Source organism: Aythya ferina (assembly GCF_964211825.1).
Source record: "Aythya ferina genome assembly, chromosome: 5".
Classification (NCBI taxonomy): Eukaryota; Metazoa; Chordata; class Aves; order Anseriformes; family Anatidae; genus Aythya; species Aythya ferina.
The window spans coordinates 21,907,156-21,927,866 of NC_140301.1; the positions used below are offsets into that span (position 1 = coordinate 21,907,156).

General features: G+C 34.5%; 1 long non-coding RNA gene across 2 annotated transcripts in view; it reads right to left on the minus strand.

Annotated features, from left to right (window-relative positions):
• Nucleotides 1–1,401: 1,401 nt before the first annotated feature.
• LOC311437671 overlaps nt 1,402–20,711 on the minus strand; it is a 147,682-nt gene continuing 128,372 nt past the window's right edge. For both annotated transcript variants that reach the window (XR_014693630.1, XR_014693631.1), the window contains 3 exons: nt 15,480–15,613; nt 14,357–14,451; nt 1,402–2,801 (listed from right to left, as the gene is read on the minus strand). This is a non-coding gene — a long non-coding RNA (uncharacterized lncRNA). The remainder of the gene's footprint in view (nt 2,802–14,356; nt 14,452–15,479; nt 15,614–20,711) is intronic.

Here is a 20,711-nt window from a genome sequence, read left to right on the forward strand (position 1 = left end):
AGGGATGCAGTTTGAAGTTGGTTGAGGGATAGATATGTAAATTTGGAGGAAAACAAAGTCAGAAAACAGTTTCAAGGTACAGTAAAGATAAGAGTGACTTTAAACCTAAAACTGAATTCAAAAAGCAATTTGCAAATATAGTTTAATAATATCTTTAATTAAGAAGTGAGAAATTCAAAGAACAAAGACTTCAAGTGACTTGAACTTGTCCAGTGCTTTTTGGTCAGATAGTGGTAAACTACAGGTCTTTAGAAAACAATTCCTATACTATTTTATGATATCAGAAGATATTAGAAGATTCTAAGTGAGATCATCATGTTGGCTTTGAACACACAGATCATGTTGAGTGGAAAATCTGAGCAGTGATGTCCCAATCCAGATGAAGTTTTTTGCAACACAATAAAAGGTGGAGAGAATACGTATGGATAGTTCGTATGTTGAACTGCTAATTCAGTTAAATGACTACCTAATGTCATAACTAAATGCATTTAGAGAGTTACTGACTGAAAAGAAAAAAAAAAAAGGATATACAGTGTGGAACAAAATACAGTGGCTCTTGTATGACATGTGTTCCCTGTGACCTTCAAAGGATCTTCCATCAAATCTTTTGCTTTTTTAATATGAAACCTGAGAAAAACTTAAAATGTCAACGTAGGTATTTTTTCTTTTAATGACAAAAGATGCAAAACTTCCAGAAAGGTAATCTTGACTTTCAAAGAGATCTTGTCAGCTCTGTTGATGTCAGTATCAAAAGAAGTTAATAATTATCTGAAGAAAACACATTTCTCTTAGTAACTTTTTTTTCTCATACAAAATTTCTCAGGTTAATCACAGAAGCAGATCTGTGCACCTTTACTTTTGCAGCACACTGTCTAAATGCTAGCAAGATTCTTACAGGCAATTACAGCATTATACCTTCTCTGGCATGACTAAATCTATGTTTGATAGGTTGCAAGGAGAAAAACTTAGTAGTTATCTTAAACATATATTTCTTGTACAGTATAATTACTAAAGGAGTGGGTTGCCTTTTTGCTATGTATAGGTCACATGTTTGGCCACGTTGTATATCATTTAAAGGAGACCATAGCAGCTGTTGAAGGTGAACAAGTAACCTGTGGAAAATTGTGAGTGAATTTCACTGCTATACAATTAGTTTTTACTTGAGAGAAATAAAGCTCAGCATTACTATTAAGTGTCATAAACATTTCAGCCAGGATAGGCTATATTTTGTGGAGTACTGGTACTGACTTTGATCTGTGCCCACTTCTAAGAGACTGCTAGCTTCACTAAATTTGTGAAGCTTCCAGAGGACTTCCCAACAAGAGTTTAATTTTTAAATGAATTGCCATCAAGGTCGGTTCTGAAAATCATCTAGGTGATGAAAGAAATAAAAATGCCTTACTGCAAATGAAGCAATGATTATTCTTTTTTTTTTTTTTTTTTTTTTTCTATAAGGAGGAAATGAAATTCTAATACAGTAATTCCCTCTGGATGCTCTTTAAAATTTCCTTCAGAATGCAACAGGATAATCCTGCCTACCACCTCCTTTGGTTGGGATTGTGCACAGTGATTCAGACAATGACATCTTTGGTTCTGCTCAACAGGAATTATCAGCAGAATAGTACACAGCAACATTTATTCATTTATTTATTATGTTTCATTTTACAGAAATTTTTGGGTTTTAGAGCTTAAAAAGGCCTTTTGCCTATTATGTTTCTTTCAAAGCTACACCCGTGAAAAGTAAAAGTAGCTTGGGAATGCTATAAATTCAAATTTTTTCACATACTAATTTGTTCTCCTTTGGATTTTTCATAAAGACAAATCAGGCAACACATTTCTGTCCCTTAGTTTCCTCAGCTGGAAAAGGAGGGGAAAAAAAGACGCTGTGCTAACTCCCACATATATTGGGAGGATAAATGCATTGGATAGACTTGAACGGAAAGCTTTACTGAGGATATTTACAATAACCTTTATTTTGCCTGGCCTCTCATCAAAAGAAACACAGGGTTAATTCTGGAAGCTAATTCTTGGAACTATGCTGTTGTATAAATCTAACCTTGGTATTATTCAGTGCTATGTTCTAAAAAACACCACACTTTTTTCTTTTTTCTTTTTTTTTTTTTTTTTCAAATAGTACTGCACCATAATTACAATTGCCGTAGAGGCAGGAGCTAAGCAATTAAATTCTCCATAGGTGTCGCATGTAATTGTTCCTAGCGAATCAGAAGATTAAACATGGCAACAATGCACAGCACAAGATAGCCTAAACTCAGTTTTTCCTGCAGAACTGCAAATAGTAGCAAATCAAAAGGCTGTTCTCCTTAATTACCACTGTATGAGGCATCAAGCTAAAAGCAGGCTCACCCTGTAATGTTTTCTATACAACTACAGTATGTACATACAATGCAAGCCTTTATGCACCACCTAATAGACAATATTATACACACAATTATTGCTAACTTTCATTTTACAGGGAGAAATCACTGGTGAGCCTAGGACATTGGCCTCTCAGCTTCCCCAGCAAGCAATGTGTTGACTAAACTAAGGGAACAGTTTTACTTCCTGAAGCCAGTAGAGACTATTTATACTTAAACACATTTCTTCACAACTTACAGCATGTTGTATTAGGTGAGAGTCTGTGAGCTGGATGGGCTGCACTCTCTGCGAGGTTTGCAAGCTGGAGCTTGTGGAGCACTTCACCAAGTTTACACATTTTTTCTCTCTCTTTATTCAGAAATCAGCTACCCTGCTGATCAGAAGTCCGTTTGGGACTTGAACTCAAGTCATCAGGATTCAAAGAGCTGAAACAAACAAAAATGATGTCGGTTTTCAGGAATAATGGACATTCCTGTAATCTTGTACATTAATGTAACGTAAGGAACCAATCAATAAATATATATTTTTTGCTGTGAGCCAACATAAGCATTGGTGCAAGCTGAAATATGTCATCCGCTTTTGCCAGGATTATATATAGTTTCACGTCATTATTTCTTTAATCAGCTTTTCAAGTGCTGTAAGGCAGCAAGCTATCCCAGTAATGAGTTTCTTCCTATTGTAGGTTAACTGCTTGTTGAGATTTCCATTCAGCTGGAGAAACCATCTTGCTCTCTGACATGTTTTTACTGATTATCAGGGTTACTGGGTACACTGTGCACTGAATTTTAATTGGCATCAAGCTATATATTTTTAGTGAGAAAAATGGGAAGTGCTTCTTATGAAATCCTTGGGAATTCAAGTGCTTTCTATGAGAAACTGATTCATAAGATTTACTGATTCACACATCAGAAGAAAATTAAAAATCAACCTTCCTATGTATAAAATGTTCACCTGAGGCATAAACAAAGGAAAGAAAATTTTGAAAATCCTTATTTGAACATACAATTATTCATGTTGTTATAGCAAGTATTATTTTAATTGCTGTACAAAGTCGCCAGCTGGCAAATGGATTTTAACTTTCAGCATATTAACCTGTTTTATCTATGAATTGAAATAACTCAATTGTACTAAAAAAGAACTCCAAACAACTACATTTTATAAGCATTTCTTTTAGGCATATTAATACAGCAAATAATGCTTATCTTGATCATACATTAATAAACTGGAATGTTGGAGAAAAAAAAGAGGGAAAAATGAATTTCTCAGTAAGTTGTCTTAAGGATGGAAAGTGAAATAAGCCTAGGTACTTAAATACCGGTAACCACAGAGATGCACAGTTTCAAATTTTATAATGAGAGACAGAAAGAAATACATTTAAGTTGGAGTGCATCAAACGTTTGTTAATTATGGTACAACAGGTACATCCTTCTAAGGAGCATAGGTGCTATCTTTCCAGCTCGTAGTTATGAAATCTATTATTTCAACTTCTTGAAAAGACAGAAATTATAGTGTGTACCCTCAAATCATCACAGTCCAGCCAGCTGGGGGGAAAAAATAAATTTTCTAAAGCAGTTTGTAATTCCGCATATTTGCCACCAGTTAATTAAAAGGTAATGTCCATAATCCACGTTTTCATTAGTAAAAGGCAGGTAAAAGGATAAAGAGAATCATTAAGGAAAAGAGAATCATTAAGAAATACTGTAGCCAAGGTAACACCATGTATTTGTGGTACTTTTTGTGACCATTTTATTAGTGATGACCACTCTACACAAAATATAGATCTTCATGATATATATGAGCAAAGAAGTTGCAGCTATATTTATTTCTTTAGAAATGTTTTAAGCACTGCAGACTAAGCTAGCCTAAAGATGAAATGCAATGTAGATTTTTTTTCTCATTTGCATGAGGTGATAAGCCACTGTTAAGCTACAAATAGTGGAAAGAGAAGAAATGAAAAATATACTAATGAACACATTGCAATGAAACTCTCTCAATGACTCTCTCAATGCCTTCAAACATAGGCTGATTTGTAGTTATTTGCACAGTTATTAATAGTTTAATTTTATTAGTTCACTGCAGAAAATCCTGATTTACATCTTGTGCAATTAAGTGATGAGTCAGACTCAATCACATACTAGTCTCGATTACTCTAATGCAAAATTGAAGGTGACCTGAATATGTTTTTTGACATTGAACCTTCCAAAAGCATTCTGAAAAATCAAAATTTTGTATTGAGAAAAGTAGACCCCAAAAGGCAGAACTTCACCAGCTCTTTGAAAGTCAGTGGGGTGACTAAATCCTGATTGCAGTGACAGAATAAATAAATAATTAACTTAATCTAGATTTACACTATTGTCAATTTTAGAAATGTAGCCTGTAGCCATCAGATGAAAAAGGTAATCCTACAAATACAGAAATATTTTAGGATGGGAAATAGTCTAACTTGTGTGCTGAATAGCTACGTGGGAATTTGCTGCAGTAATTACCCTCCTATCATTAGTGACAAGTAATTGCTATAGCAACCCCACTGCCACCTGTCTCACACACTCTTTCTCTCTCTCTTTCAAAAACACACTCACACACTCTCTCTCTCTCCATATTCATATTATTGAAACAAAAGCAGAAAAGCTAGTATCTTAATGTCATTTCTTGAATCACTGTTTTTTCTAATCAACAAAATATAACCTCTTCCTCCCTTGCCAACTCCTCATAAATATTTATCAAAAATATAATGTTTCTGTTGTAGAAAATAGTGCTGTTCAACCAAAGTATCTCCATTCAGCACTAATTCTTTGGGGGACAGAAAAGAGAACTCTCACAGCATGAGTTCTTTTTTTACTTTATTGTACACACTGGGCCGGAGACTGATTTCACAGGTATGGATGTGAATTCTAACAAAGGCAACCACATCACATAGGTAAAACTGGCTTGGTATTCACAACCAGGGCAGCTGAGAATAGTTCTCTTTCATTTAGACTCATCTAAAAGACCATCTACAGCTATTTTCTGTGGCTTTCTGTCAGCACCAGGTATTACTTTATGGTATGCAAGCATTTACAATTGGTACACAATGTTTTAGTCTTGTCAGCAGCAGGCAGAGACTGAAGAACAGATAGCAAGGTTTCACTATGGCATCACCTAATCCTGCTTCCAGTCTTCTGTTTTGCTCTTGACAATATCAGTGGAACCTGTCTTTGAAACCTTAAAATAATTGGCATGATATCAGATTGTCTGTATTTGAAAGAACCAGAACTTTGCTGTTCCCTGTGATTAGGCAGCAAAAGAAGAAGCGAGAACTGTTGCTGATCCTTTTCTTCCGCAGTTTACAAAATCCCAGTTTTGCATCCCTAGTTACAAGCGTTCTCCATAAAGCGATGTTCCTGCTACATCAGCATACAACATAAAACTGGCTAAAAGCTTTGTCACCACTAGATGTCACCAAAATACCAATAAAAAGGGTTTAGATGTACAAACAACTCTAGCTCTCTTAACCCTATCACTCAGCATGTACAAATGCAAAGATGAATTAAAACAGCATTTTAAATATGAAAGAACAGCACAGAAATGCAGGAACAGCATGTCTTGACATAAGCCATTTGCATCCCACATGTTTATTCCACCTCTTGTGATCAAAAGAGACCATTCATATTTAGTTCTTAATATATGTGATTTTTTCTAATTTAAGACATAGATTTTCTCATTCTGCTCGTTCCATCCAAAAATAACTCTGTCCAACAGTTCTTAATGATGCTAAGGAAGAGAATGGAGATCCCTACTGAAGTACAATGGTACTAGTACTTTATTTTATTTTTCTATATAAATCATAAGGGATATTATTTCATATAGAAGCTTGGGTGCAAAAGGATAATCCATAGCTTTTTATATATATGCAAATGAACCTTACAGTCTTCAGGTTTTTGCTGAATAGAAAATAGATTTTTAAAATTTCATATCAATGAGGTAATCTTAATTTTAAAATTACCATACAGGCTTTTCATAAGGGCAGTATAAAGTATGTGCCCCTTAAATCCACAGAAAACCCATTCCATCCACTAGCAATCTGAATGTTTTATCTGCTTGCTTTAGAAATGAATGTGTGGAAACCTGTATGCAACCAGCTTAGCTTTTAGAGTGGAATGGTTGGCTGGTCATGTGAAGCACAGGCAGACTTCAGCTTTCAAGCAGGAAATCCATGTACTGTCCCTTAAACTATTTGTCTCATCTATTTCTGATTAAATTATTCATTCTTTCTCTGATGTTCTATCTCAAGACAATATGGCCTGTCAAAATACAGGGTGTACAAGCAGAAAGTAGTATTTATTTTGCAGCCACATGTAGTCCTTCTGCACTAAATCTTGAAGCAGTATATATTCATCCTAGGGATTAGGTGGTAAATTATGTCCTATATTTTGTCACCCATATATCATGAACTATTCCACATATTTGAGAATTAAATGGCCACCTATATCATTAATGGAAAATTTGTGCCTTTTAACAATTGGGAATAATTTAAGGACAAATGAACAACAACAAAAAATAAAACTTTGCAAAGATGTGAAATGTGACATGCTGTCTCAAAAACTTTACAGAAAGAGTTATAACATTAACATAACATGAAAATTTTAGTATTGTAAATTATTACATGGCTATGTAATGGCACACTGATGTTCCGTAAGTTTTTTTTTCTTCTCCTCAGAGTACTGATAATGTCATCAAGATTAAAAAAATAGGTTACAGAAATGCACCCTTTGTGATGTTATTTATCAGTATTACACATCCTGCTCACAGTTCAGTGTCACAATGTCAATATACTGAGGCAAAATCTTAAATCTGATGAAAATCGTGCATAGTAAAATTGAATATTAAATTTAAAATACATTAAAAGAAAGCTCACATCATCTTGTGTTATATCAGGCTGGTATCAGAGTAACATTGTATTTATATTAGCATATGATTTCAGATTCATGGAACTACAGCCATGAAATAAATAGGTGTTCTACATATTTTGTCCTCTTTTCCTTCCTATCTCCACCCAGGTTTCCACCAATGATAAATCCAAACCTAATCTCCACATATACACATTGGCTTAAAATCAGTTGATGTTCATCACTCCCTTGCAGCAACCTAATTACTTAAGATGAAGAGGAGGTAAATAGTTTGCTTCAGTAGGTATCAGAAATAACACTGTGCTATGAACTAGATGCAGGAGATGTATAGTGCTTTCTTTACACATGCCAGTCCACTCATCCCAAAAGCTGTGACATACTCAAGAGTTTCTTGTAACTATGCTCTACTATAACTTGAGACCGTTTAGCTTTTTACAGAAAATACCTGTCTTCTTATGGATTCAGGTCTCTATATGGAGTCCTTCAGAAAAACAAATTCCAGAGATTTCCTGAAACTTACTCTTAGAAATGAACATTTCATTCCATTATTTCTGTGCTCAGTTTAGCCAAACAAATAAATTATTTTCTTTCAGTGATGAAGAGACATTTATACAATTTACCTTCTGAACATCAGTGCACAACTAAAGACAAAGACCTGTGACAGTAAGCGATATAACCCATCAATGGGTCAAGAGTCAAGCGTATAATAGAACATGAACTTGCTATTTTTGCACCTTCAACTTAAGAAGCTGACCTCTCCTTGATTGTACCAATGCAACAACTCCTCCCCAAAGGTGGAGGCAAGAGTTTCCTGGGGGTTAGTCTAAGAAATTGTATTCTCATAGTTTAGCTGATGCATGCAAGAAAGCTCACAACAGTGCCTTCTTATTTGCTGACAGAAATAGTATCCACAGGTCTTAAGTTTACGGGTAAAAAGGATGGCTATTCCTCTAATGTAATAGAAATAACAGAAGAAAATATATCCAGTTCACACCTGACTGTGCGTTCTGCAGACCTAAGATCATTCTATTAAAGTCAAAGCCCATTAGCAGTGTGTAAACAACATCTTAGACACTGACTGTTCATGTTGAATATATTTTTAAATGTTTTCAGTTCTCATTCAAGGCAGAAATGTCAACACTTTTGCCAGACAGTAAAGGGCAGACATTAAAGGGTGCTACAATCTTGAGGCTGCCATCTGGTATCTTTGAGTGCCAGTCCTGATGGAAAGGAGAGGTGATACTTAGGAAGGATGCAAAGGATAGGCAGTGGGAGGGATTGGAGGGGGAGAGGCTTTGTCAGGAATTTCTGTTGCTCTTTCACATTGACTTTTCACTAAAATCTTGCACATAAATGATTTTTTTTTTGTTGTTCTAGAGATGAAAACTGCTGACCTCTCAAAATCTGCTTGGTATCTCAGTGCCTTATACATGTGATTCAAATACAAATAAAGGATTGATGGCATTTATAACGTCTTCTACAGAAGGCATATTGATGGGGATTCATGAGTCACAAACAAATTGCACATGTGAAAGCAAACTGTATTGGAACACATTGCACATTCCATCCAGAGGCTGTTTTCTGAAGCTAAATACTATGGCTTACTCATTATGGGGGAAAACTGTATTTTAAATGGTAGTGGAACATATTCTCTGACACGAATGAGGAAAAGTTCTTTTCCTTTTCCTCTGTTGGCAAAAAAGGAGAGAATCACTGCCATCCCAATAGAATGGCAAAGATCTGGGAATCCAAGAGAATGCAGATTGTGTTGTTTCCTCCCCACTAGACTTATGCTGATATAATGGATTCCCAAGTCACTCCCAGATAAGTAGGGATTGGGAAGTCAGAATCTAATTTATCTTTTCTATCAAAGATCAGTGGTTGTATTTCCCTTTCTGATGAACTTCTTCTACCCTTAAAACATAAAATCTACATTTATAACCAGAAACATTTGGTGAGATTCTAGATTTCTAGCTGTGATGACAGATATTTGGAATCATTTTGCCCAAAACTCGGGAATTATTTCTCAGATAGGTACACTAAACATTCATTCAGCTTATTGAAAGGCTAACCACTTTCTAGAAAGGAGGTGTATGTTTCGAACCTCTATTGTTCCTTACTATATGGTCAACCAAATTTCAGAATAAATTGTACTTCAGGCACTTAACTGAATACTAGTATATTTACACTGATATAGCTGAAAGCAAAGATAACAAATATGGAAAGCATTAGAGCAAATGTTAGTTCTACAAATCAGATCAAAATCAATAGAGTGCTTGGTGCTGCAAAACTAACCATTAAAAACAGAGGTTTCCATTTGGAAGCATCACTCATAATGTGAGTTAAAATATCTCCCAAGATAGGTCATGTGGAAAATGATGCCAAAATAACTGGTAAGTCAGTAGCAATCTGCAGACTCTTTCCATCTCTTGGCAGACTGATCATATTTTTAAAGTGAAAAACTGGGGTGTTGTGTTCGGGGTTCTCAGGGAAACATTCTGGCACAGGGAAAAGGAAGCTGGCCAGGAATTTGAAGAAAAAAATGAAAAAAAAAAAAAGGGCAGTCTTCATCTCACTTTCACTGCTAAAATAGAAAACTGGGACACTGTGTAGTAAGGACAGGTTGGGATAAATTTTTATCACTGTGTCACCTCTTCCCTGTCTCCACTCTCAATCTCATTCATTCAAATCTAGCTCAAGTCTTGTCCTCAACATGTGCATGTCAACATGCATGCCACCAATTCTGTGCATGATTTTGCTTTTTCTGTGCTCAGTTTTGACAACACAACTCAAACATCCTTAATTCAGAATCTCCCATAATTTTCTGCTCATTAGCTTAAGACCTCTAGCTGAGAGAACAGAACTTAAGCTTTCCCTTCAGAAATACTCTCTCTTTTCATGCTATGATTTCCTTTTCCTCCTTTTTGATCATTTAGCACTCAGGACCAACATTTCAACACTGAAACATCACTTGACACTCAGGGTACTATTCTCTCTCTCCTTTCCTACAATCCCTTCCAAGATCAAAGATTTTCCTTTGGTTTGTAAACTTACCTTCCTTTATTATTAAGTCCATACCTCAGCATACTCCTACACTTTACACATGCACACTCCCTGTCCTCTTGCTGACTGAAAAGTTTGAACATATGGTTATAAAGGCAATGATGAATTTTGTATGCATGGAGGTTACCTGTGTGAGTTACAGACTTTATTATCTTTTCTTTCTCTCCATCTCTCTACTAAACTGTTGCAATATGTTTCACAATATTTCAGTAGAATCCATAATTCTGAGATTTACAGGGAGTAAATCTCATACTTTATTACACATACTTTATTACTAAAATTTAATGTGTTCTGGAGGAAAAGATAGTAAACAGTAACAAAAGAGTTAACCTCCAGGAAAGCTGACTAGAACAATAACAGAAGAGGTCAAATAGGTTCCCCAGTTACAACTCGGAAAATATATTAGACTTGAAAATATATAGTAACTGGAAGCCCATCATGCTAACAAGAATATTATCAATTTATAAGTGGTCACACATTGTAAGTGGTCAAAAGTTAGATTTTCAGGAAGAACAGATGATATTCAACAAAATTGCAGAAAACATTGATTCTCAGAGCATAAACACCATCTCTTCTGCAATGGTGGAACAACCTATTCCCTGATTAACAATGGAAAACTTGAATGCTTCTGAATTCAGCAGAGATAAAATCTATTAACATTACACATGATCAACACCTCAGAGTATAAAATGCAGACTTTATAGTTTAAATCTGCATAGTGGACAAAGAGCTGTAAAAACAAGGACTGAATTCACGGTCAAATTCATTGTGACTTTCACCCTACATATTTTTAATCTGCTCCTTCTATTATTTGATATTAGTTTAGGTTTATCATATATAGAAGGTACTGTATTTAATTTGCATTCAATTTAAGAAAGCAGTTGTCCTAGAAGTAGGTTAGAGGTTGATGAATGCTGATGAATATTTATCCCAGCTATGTTCTAATGGTGTAATTATTTAGCAGGGAGAATTTTTAGGAAATTCAAGAAGGAAACAAAATGTAGAAATAAATATAAACTAATTTGAATATAGGCATGTAAGTATGGTAGAGTTGTGGAGTCTCAGTTTGTGGACATAATCAACACATGGCTGGATACAGTCCTGGGAAACCTGCTCTAGCTCACCCAGCTTGAGGAAGGAGTGGGACTAGATGATCTCAGGAAGTCCCTTCCCACCTCAGCCATTCTGTGATTTTGTGATCCTCCCAGGCTAATTTCTTCTACTAGCTAGAAATAGCCAAGTTTTCCTACTAAAACACTGTTGTTGCAAAGTAGAAACCAAAAGCATAAAAGAAATAGATCTCAATATATCCTGTCTATAAATATGATCTTGTTACCACAGGAAATAAACTGTCAGTTAATTTAATTAATAAAAAAAAAAACAAAAAAACAGCTCAGATGAAAGCTAGCTTGGAAGTAGCCCAGAGGTCAGAAATTGAAATCTTTGATGTATGCTCAATCTTCAACATATGTCCTTGCATGGTGCTGTTTATAAGTTTCTGAAAATGGTGAAGACACTCTGCATTTCCAGTGGGTGTAGGAACAGCAGAAACAGTCAAGGAAGTGAACTTCCCAGCTGATGCAATGGAAGTAGTGTCTCCTATGCCCATCTGAAACTTCATTTAACAACATAAGGTTTACAGTCAGTCTAACATTACAATGCTAAATTCATTCAGAGGCTAAATTGGTTTATTGCAACTGAAAATGGCACTGCAAGCATTAATGTCATTTCTGAATTTGACACTAGGCATGCTTTGGTAGGACAGAAGTCATGAGTCTGGGCCTTGAACTATACCTATGAAAGCTGTAACAAAACAATGAAAAAATCCATTCTAAAGCTACGAAGGTGATTAAAAAGACAAGAAGTTGCAAAATAATTTTGTCAGTACTAAGGAAGTCTATATAAGAAATTAAAGTTTTGAAAGAAATTAAAATGATCGTGTGTTCATGAATAGTTAGTGAACACTAATGTGTTCACTAATTTGAAAGAGTTTGGGCCTCATTTTTCAGAACGCTTTAAATAACAAGCACAGATCCAACTCATTTCAGTCACAGCTGTGATCATTTGGCACTTCTATGTATCTGCCAAGGATGACTCAAATAGGTACCCAGAAAATGTGGCCATTTTTAGCAGCCATTAGGAGCCATATGTGAAATTTGGTTTAAGTGTCTCGATTACCATCACATTACAACTTTGTGGTAGATTCAGTTCTCACTGTCACAATTCAAATTCCTCATTCTTCACCTACAATTTGCAGACATATTCTGTTCCTACAGACTTTCCTAGTTACATGATAGATAAATCAATTTTCTTTTGGTCCTAGTTATATGATGGATGAATCAGTTTTCTTTTGGTAATTTATTCTTTTTCACAGTTTATCCTCGATATGCTCCTAGAACATAGTGTAATGTATTCAATTAGGCAAATGTGAAAAAATTCTACAAAGAACAGGTAAATAAGGACTATGCCTTAAAAGTTATGCATGAGTACTGAACTGACTTTACTGAATTAACCTCAGTTCTTGTGTTTCCTGAAATCTGAGTTTCTAACTTACAAAATTAACATTCTTGCTTTGCAGTTGGTACATTTTTTTTTTTGGTTTTGTTTTGTTTGTTTGTTTTTCAGAAGACATATAGCAAAAATTATCTGCATTGTAACCATGTTGTGTCTTGTGTGTAACTACCAGCACAGAACTTAGGTGATATATATGGAAAAATAGTTGGCTGGTAAGTAGTTGACTATTTCCTTCAGCTGATGTTACAGCCATTTTCACAGCATGTTTCATAGGTATTTTTTCACAACAGAAAAATTCTGGAGTAATTAAGAAGGAAATAGTATAGTTATGTCAGTAGATTGCTACCCTGTAGCTAATGAGCCTGTGGTCTTAGCAGGCTTATTAGAATAGATGCAGTTCGACACTAACGTGCCTAACAATTTTTACATTTGACTTAGTCTTTGTAAACAGGAGTTCATCAGACCGTATGGGCCTACCAGCTGCTAGGTAGAATTGAAGCATGCCTAATGTTCAGTGTTGTGCAGTATTAAGTTGAAACATGCCTCATGTTCAGGAAATTATATTGCCCAGTTCTAAAGGGTTCTTACTAAGAACTAGAACGTGATATCCACTAACATGAGATGAACCGTAGTATCTACAAGTTCATAACCTGGTTGTATTTGGCTGGACAAAACTCAGTCGACAAAATTCAGGTTTCTGCTCCAAAGCATTCATGGTGTAAGAATTTCATGTGAAATGCTGTGAGAGTTTTAAAATACTAGAAAATCTTTAAACAATATTTATCATCCAACATCTGACATGAGAATGTCAGTCCAGAGTTTAAGAATTCAGCAAATTTAAGTGCAAATCAAAATTGAATATTAAAATATTAATGCATTAATCAACATTTTCTAAAATCAGTGTATTTTATGTGTAGGAGCACAAAGAAGCTTCTATGATCCTAGATTATTTTCTCCCCTTTAAAGAAGTGTGAGGTTTTTGTTTGTTTGTTTGTGCTTTTTTGTGTGTGTGTGGAATGTACGTGACTTCACATTGTCAAGGGTTTACAATCTTTTATAAGTAATTTCAACAAAATATTAAAGGAAAAATTGAGAAACCTATCAATTTTTTATATGGAATTGATATTCCATATTCTAAAGCAGAAACACAGTATCCTCATTACTGTGGCTTTCTGAAATGAGTTAACAAAAGACTGGGGAAGAAGTTTAGTATGGTTGTCTTTCATTATATTAATAATATTTTATAATATATGGCAGTGATGCATAACCTTTCATGTATGTTTACAAAGTAATGACATAATTGTTCATGCTTACATGATAATTAAATGTGTTGATGTTTACAATTAGATGTAATAGCATAAAGATGGTCTGAATGTTTGCCAATGTATCTTCTATCTGGATCTTTTAAAAATAATATACAGTAGCAACTAATTAGGTTACTAATCTTTATGGCAATTACAAATGGTTTGTACAATACACACACAAGCAGACACACATACACATATTAACATTCTTACCTATCTAAACATAATTAGTTGGATAAAGTCAGTACATTTTTCCATATAAGTGCCTTTCTTCTGTCTAAGGCATATTATCCTTACAGAATACCTGGCTGGATTTAAATTGAAATACAATGTAAGTAATTGTGAAGTATTTTATAATAAAGTTTACATTATTTGACATCATGAAAAGAAAATTTTCTTAGCACTGTGATTTGTATGTACATTTTAGAGTAGCATGAATCAATCAACTCCTGTAGAGGAACGACAAAAAGGGTCATTTATATGTCTGACATAGAATTTACATAAGAATACATGTTTTTTTGTATTTTGATAAAGACGAAGGTGTTTCTTGTTCACTAAGACTGAAAATCTTGAATGATTTTTTCTTGCAGTGACATTATAAAGGACAAAAGGCTATAAGTACTGTCGCTTCAGAAAAATGTGCAACACAATCTTTAACCATTGCAATTAATCACAATTTCCTTACAGAAAAGGGATAAATTGTGGGCTATTTAAATATCTACAAATGAATACTAATATATATCTGTTTTCAAATGTTTTTTTTTGGGGAAAGCTTGGTTTAACTTTTAAGTTTTCAAGGGTTGAGGATTAATGTGGCTACTGTGCATTTCTGAACAAACAAACAGTTTATTAAAACTGACCTGTAGGAAACTTAAACACAGCAGGAACTCAATAATCTTTGTTCATTGCAGCTTTACAGAACCCAGAAAAGGGGACAGTGCGTAAGTACTGCTTAACACATTTGATATGTTACAGTTGTAAAACTGTAACCATGAGCAGCTAATCTAATTTAAAAAAAAAAAAAATCAGAAGTGATTATTAAGCTTCAAGGGAGCTGTGAACAAGTGTTAGTGATTGAAGAATATGTGGGACTTCCATTCAAACAGTCAAATTAAGTGATCAGCCCCTATTTAGGAGCCTTTTCAATATATTCTATGCCCCAGGGAATCTAGATCCAACCAAGAGCCATGGCCTGTGGTTGTTCTGCCTACATTTGCAACAGCTTGAGGTATGCCATCTCACATGGCTTAGGGAAATTGCTGCCAGCATAAACCAAATAATTCCCTCCCTCTGGTCTTCAAGAATAGCTGGAAAGTGTAATCTCTCATTATCAAACCTTCTGCTTTATTCTGTCCTGCTGTAGCTCAGTGTCATTGGCCTCGTTCACAGTCATCTCATCTTTGTCACATATACATTTTTTTAAACGTGACAGAATCACATTTAGTAATCATGAGCTTGACAGATATATGTCTGTAAAAGAAAAAAATATATTAAGGGTAAATATGGAAAGATTTCATACAAGTTTAATATAAAATTTATACATTTTTTCCCCTGAAGGTTCACACATTTCAGTTGAACAGATAAAACATTAATTATGATGTAATGCAATATATCCTTTCGAGTAATAAAGGTGGCATCTTTCTTGAAAATTCCTTGTGTGTTCATTCTCTTCATTCTAATATATATTTTTTCAAACATATTCTTTACACCAGCTTCAAATTTCATCATGAAAATTAAACCTTGAATTTCAGCTGTGTCAGGAACATTATTCTATTGCTTTCATATCTGTAGCTAGGTCTACTGTAAACTGATAAATGAGTGCTCATTTTCTACTGTCATATACCAGCATTATTTTACCATTCATACAGACAATCTATCACATATTTACCTAACCAAGGATTTACAGACATAATTACTTTACCTTACTCAAATTACTTCACCAAAATCTAATCAGCAACAGGGAGGTGCTGGTGCACCAGTCTCACAACATCTAAGCAACCTGAAAACAGTAGGTTACACGTGTTTTCTTCTCCTGTCATATAGTCCTGTGATTTATTGATTTGTAGATGAGAATCTGGCCTCTTCCTCTGGATTTACTGCAGACTGAATTAAAAGGTATCTTGTGGACTACACACAAAATACTGTGGAATGATGCAGGAGAACTGTTTTCATGAACCTTCGTGATGTTAGTATTGGATGGTAAAGGATGGAGTGCTGAAATGGAAGCATGAAGTTTCTCTACAGAAAATCTGAGAAACATCTGAGGGATGTCTATTTACAAATTCTAAGTAATTTGCCCAATTTATGGCTATGAGATCTGAATGATGATATTCAGTGCTGAACTTTCACTTACTCAAACTGACAAAGCAAGCCTGCAAATAGCTAAAAGCCTCATGATCTTTTGTTGACTGCAAAATCTTTTAAGCAGATTCTCTTTTCCTTTTGATCTGTAGGAATATTCTATGTTAGTGTAATCAGTAGGAACAGGATCTTGCTTTCTGAGTAGCAGGGGAAAAGGGAGAGAATACGCTCCAACATCTTAAAACAGATGCATTAGAAAGGACAGAACCAAACTGCTACTGCTGGAAAATCTGGAAAGAACATTGTGTTTGACACTTTATAGCAACTCACTTTTCTGGGAACATTTCCATATCCAAACCCTAGCAATTCTATGTAAGGCTATTTACACTTTTTTTATTTTTCTAGTAGCTTTCAGTTAAAGAGTGTTTATATAGATATCTAGAGCATCATGTAAGTATAACAAATAATGATGAGAAAAAAAGCTATACCTGAATTTATACACCCCAAAATATAGAAGTTGGACTAGATGATCTTGGAGATAGTAAATCATAGAATCATTCAGGTGGTAAACTGAGAGTTGCCCCAAAGCGACAATACAAGAATCACTTACATAAACTCAGTGCTCTTATCTCTGAAGAGTGACATAACATAGTTATGTCTTTTAAACATATCTTTCAAAGAAGATATCAGATGACAAAGAAATTGCCAAAGCTTTCCAAACACAGTGCTCTCTCTCAAGCATACTCTGGAACTCATTTTTATTTGTCCCCATCTCTACTCTGCGTATCTATTCTTTCTACAGGACAAAGGCCACCTTGTGTCATACTCCCTAGTTTGGGGAATAATACTAAGTTCATTGGACTATGTTTTTGTATCCTCCAAGTTCAGTTACTGGATTTATTCCACTCTTCAATTAATTTTACTTCAAGAAGGGATTTAGGCATGGGAAAACTCCAGGCAGCAACTGAAGGCAAAAAGATCTGTGGGGGTGTTGGGTGATCAGAAAGAATAGATAAATCTCAAATAAGATGAATACTGAAGGTCTAATAAGATTCTGTTTGAGCCACTTCTTCCAGCTATATGATTATCTCATGTTTAGGTTGGGATGGTAGGATTCACTAATATCTGAGCTTCCATAAATATGCATCTTCCCAGCAGAGAAATTAATAAAGAAGACAAATTAAGAGAGTGATTATGTGAAAAGAATAGATCAAACCGGTTGCAAGCCAGAATAGGATCTGGGTAAGATAGGATAAGATCTGTGATCTTCTGTTCAGTGTAGGTTTCATGATGCTGTCTACTCCCAAGTGCAGTAAAAGATTTAATCATTCCATTTGATCTGATCAGGGAAAATGATAAATGAAAGAAATCTTTAAATATAGTGAACAGTTTAACAGTCTTTTATTAATTATAATGCATTTCTCTGTCCTTATTGACATGTAACCGATGAGCATTTACAAAGTAGTAGTCTGATGAAAAGTATAAATATACACTGATGTGTTTTAACTGCCAAATAATATTTTAAGGTTCATTAAGTGTTATGATATATTTTCTATTAAAATGAAAGAATCTTCAAAAACAAAACCTACTACTCCATGAAGCAGGATTATTAAGTCAATCAAATTTCTCTATTCTGATTTCTGCAATAAGCAAGGGAAACTTTTCTTTCCAAGGACATAGAGAAGTAGCCACAATTAAATTTTTGTTGTTTTTGCCAAAGAATGAAGAGAACGAAGTAGTAAACATGCCCTAAAAGCAAAATGCATAATAAAATTCTTAACTTTAGTATGAAAGACCTTTAATAAGTATCAGGAGTTGAGCATTAGATTTCTAAGCAACTCAGCATGAGTTGTATCAGCTGTCAAAACAATTCTAGAAGAAGGACCTGATCTTCCTTTAAGTTACTTCTTACTTACAGTAATTATTTTAGATTAATGAAATATACCATTTCAAATACCAAAAGGAGCTGTACATTATATACAGGTAAAATGCAAGATCTTGAGATAAACAGATACATTCTGTCTTGGAAATTTAGCGATCCATCACTATCAAACCACAGAACCAATTCTACATTCTCACTTATTTATTTATTTCTTTATTTATTTTTAAAATTTGTTAAAATTACACACACATAGACAAATATTATAAGGAACTGCTACCCACATAGACCACATAATAGACACACTGTGCCTGGTATGGCATTTGCCAACCAGCATATTATCTAGGGCTGCTCAAACCTTCCCTATTATGTCAGTCACTTCAAAGCTGCTATTGCAGAAAGATAGATATTTTATGTCAAAAGTCATTTGACCAACACATTCGCTTTCCTTAGCAACTACTCATAAATGTGTTGTGACATTTCATCAGTAATAAGATTTAGTTCAGTAGCTGAAAAGATGACAGACTCTGATTAACAGTCTTTTTGGTGAAGACCACACTGGTTACTTTGACTTTCAGGTTATGTCTGTTAAAGCTCAAGTTCGGTGTTCCCTTCCCATAGCCTTTGAGTATGCAAATATGCATGGGTGAAGATATGTATTATTTACAAATGAAGTCTAAATTGTTGATCTCTTTTGTGCAAAATTTTTGCCTTGCCAAGAGGAGTTTGTTTCCATTCTTCTAACTGTCCCCATTACGTATTTGCATAGCAAAGTAGATGATCTGTACAGATTGCCTGACCACAAACAAGATCAAAATTTGTCTGGCATAATATGTCACTATGACATTCTCCTTGCAATATCATTACATGATGCAGTATTTTGCAGTGACACCTACTAGTTTTCTCAGGTGCCTACTGTTATGAACTAAATTTTGGAATGTGAGAATGTGACTATATGAACAACCAAACCTGTAGAAAACGGATTACATGGACACTGCAAATTCAGCTTTTACCCAGTTTTTCTACTTAAAGGTACAGGTGATATTATATTTTCTAACATTTTTTGGACTTACAGTTTTTGTAAGCATCTTACCAGGCAGTTGTTTTTTAATACAAAGGGCAAACTGAACAGGTTAAAACCCCCATCCAGTGTTGGTTTAACAATTCCTACTTTCACTGACTTTGTCACATTTTAAAATATACCAAAATTTAAAACGAACCTATATAGTCCTTGATGATTACGTTAAAATGGCTTGTTTCCATTAGCAAAGATAATGTAATTTCTTTATTTGAGTTTTTATTGTGAATCATATTTAGGAGGAAGTGGGGTCAGTATTTAAAAAATCTCTTTAATTTTATCATATAAGTGATTATTATAAGCACCTCATCAGGTGTTAAGAACTCTTGAGTATTTCCTTTTGGAGGACTGTAGAAGGTAAATAATGTCTAGAAGCAAATAGAAGAAACTGTTTTTCGGTGTTTCAAGTGATTAGAATAGCATAAGCTAGGCCCTAGCTACAGAAGCCTGCTTGATATTGGATATAGGATTCATATTGGGAATACAACAAATGACTTTATACATTTTATGTAGTGCTCATAATTAGCTTATCAGAACACCCACAACCGATGATTTCTGGATAAAGACAGATAATGAGGATAAGGTTTTAGGAACTATGTGTATTTTTATGCTGTTACTGAGTTCTAACAGGTTTTCTTTACTAAAACTGATTCATCCTTGGTATTATTATTATTTTTATTTACCCATATTTTAAAGTACATATCATAAAATGACACTACAGAAATGATATAATTCAACGTTAAGCATTATAGATTAATTTACAAAAGTACATTGCCAAAACTTTTGAGTGTTTGGTTCAATGACTCAAATTCAAGGGCGGCGAAGTTACCTAGGATATCAATGGATTTGCCTTTCTTAGGAATGGGAGAAAATATTAGACTGTATTTGTGCTGTACTAAGGGAATGAGATTGGGGGACACAGGTGAATATTGATAGTATACCAATGAATTAGAAAAGTTTGGGAGAAGCAGTGTAAAAGAGCTTTCCCTCTGAATGGATTTATAAAGCAAATTTCATTGACCGTTGAATTTAAGACAGTGATATATTTTGTCTTACTAAGCCTGTTATACAGATTTTGCAGTCAGATGCCTGAGAGCCACAGAAACTAGACAAGAAGAGCTGCAAGATTATCTGATTACCACCAGGGGTCACATACTTTGCTATTTTATCAATCATATTCTTAACTTGTATTTATTTTCATCATAAAGAAGTATACTCATATACTGTTTAAGTACATACAGTTGCTTCTACTTTACAGTGCATGATATTCAGAACAATACGATATTTCCTTTGTTTTCTAACCATTGAGG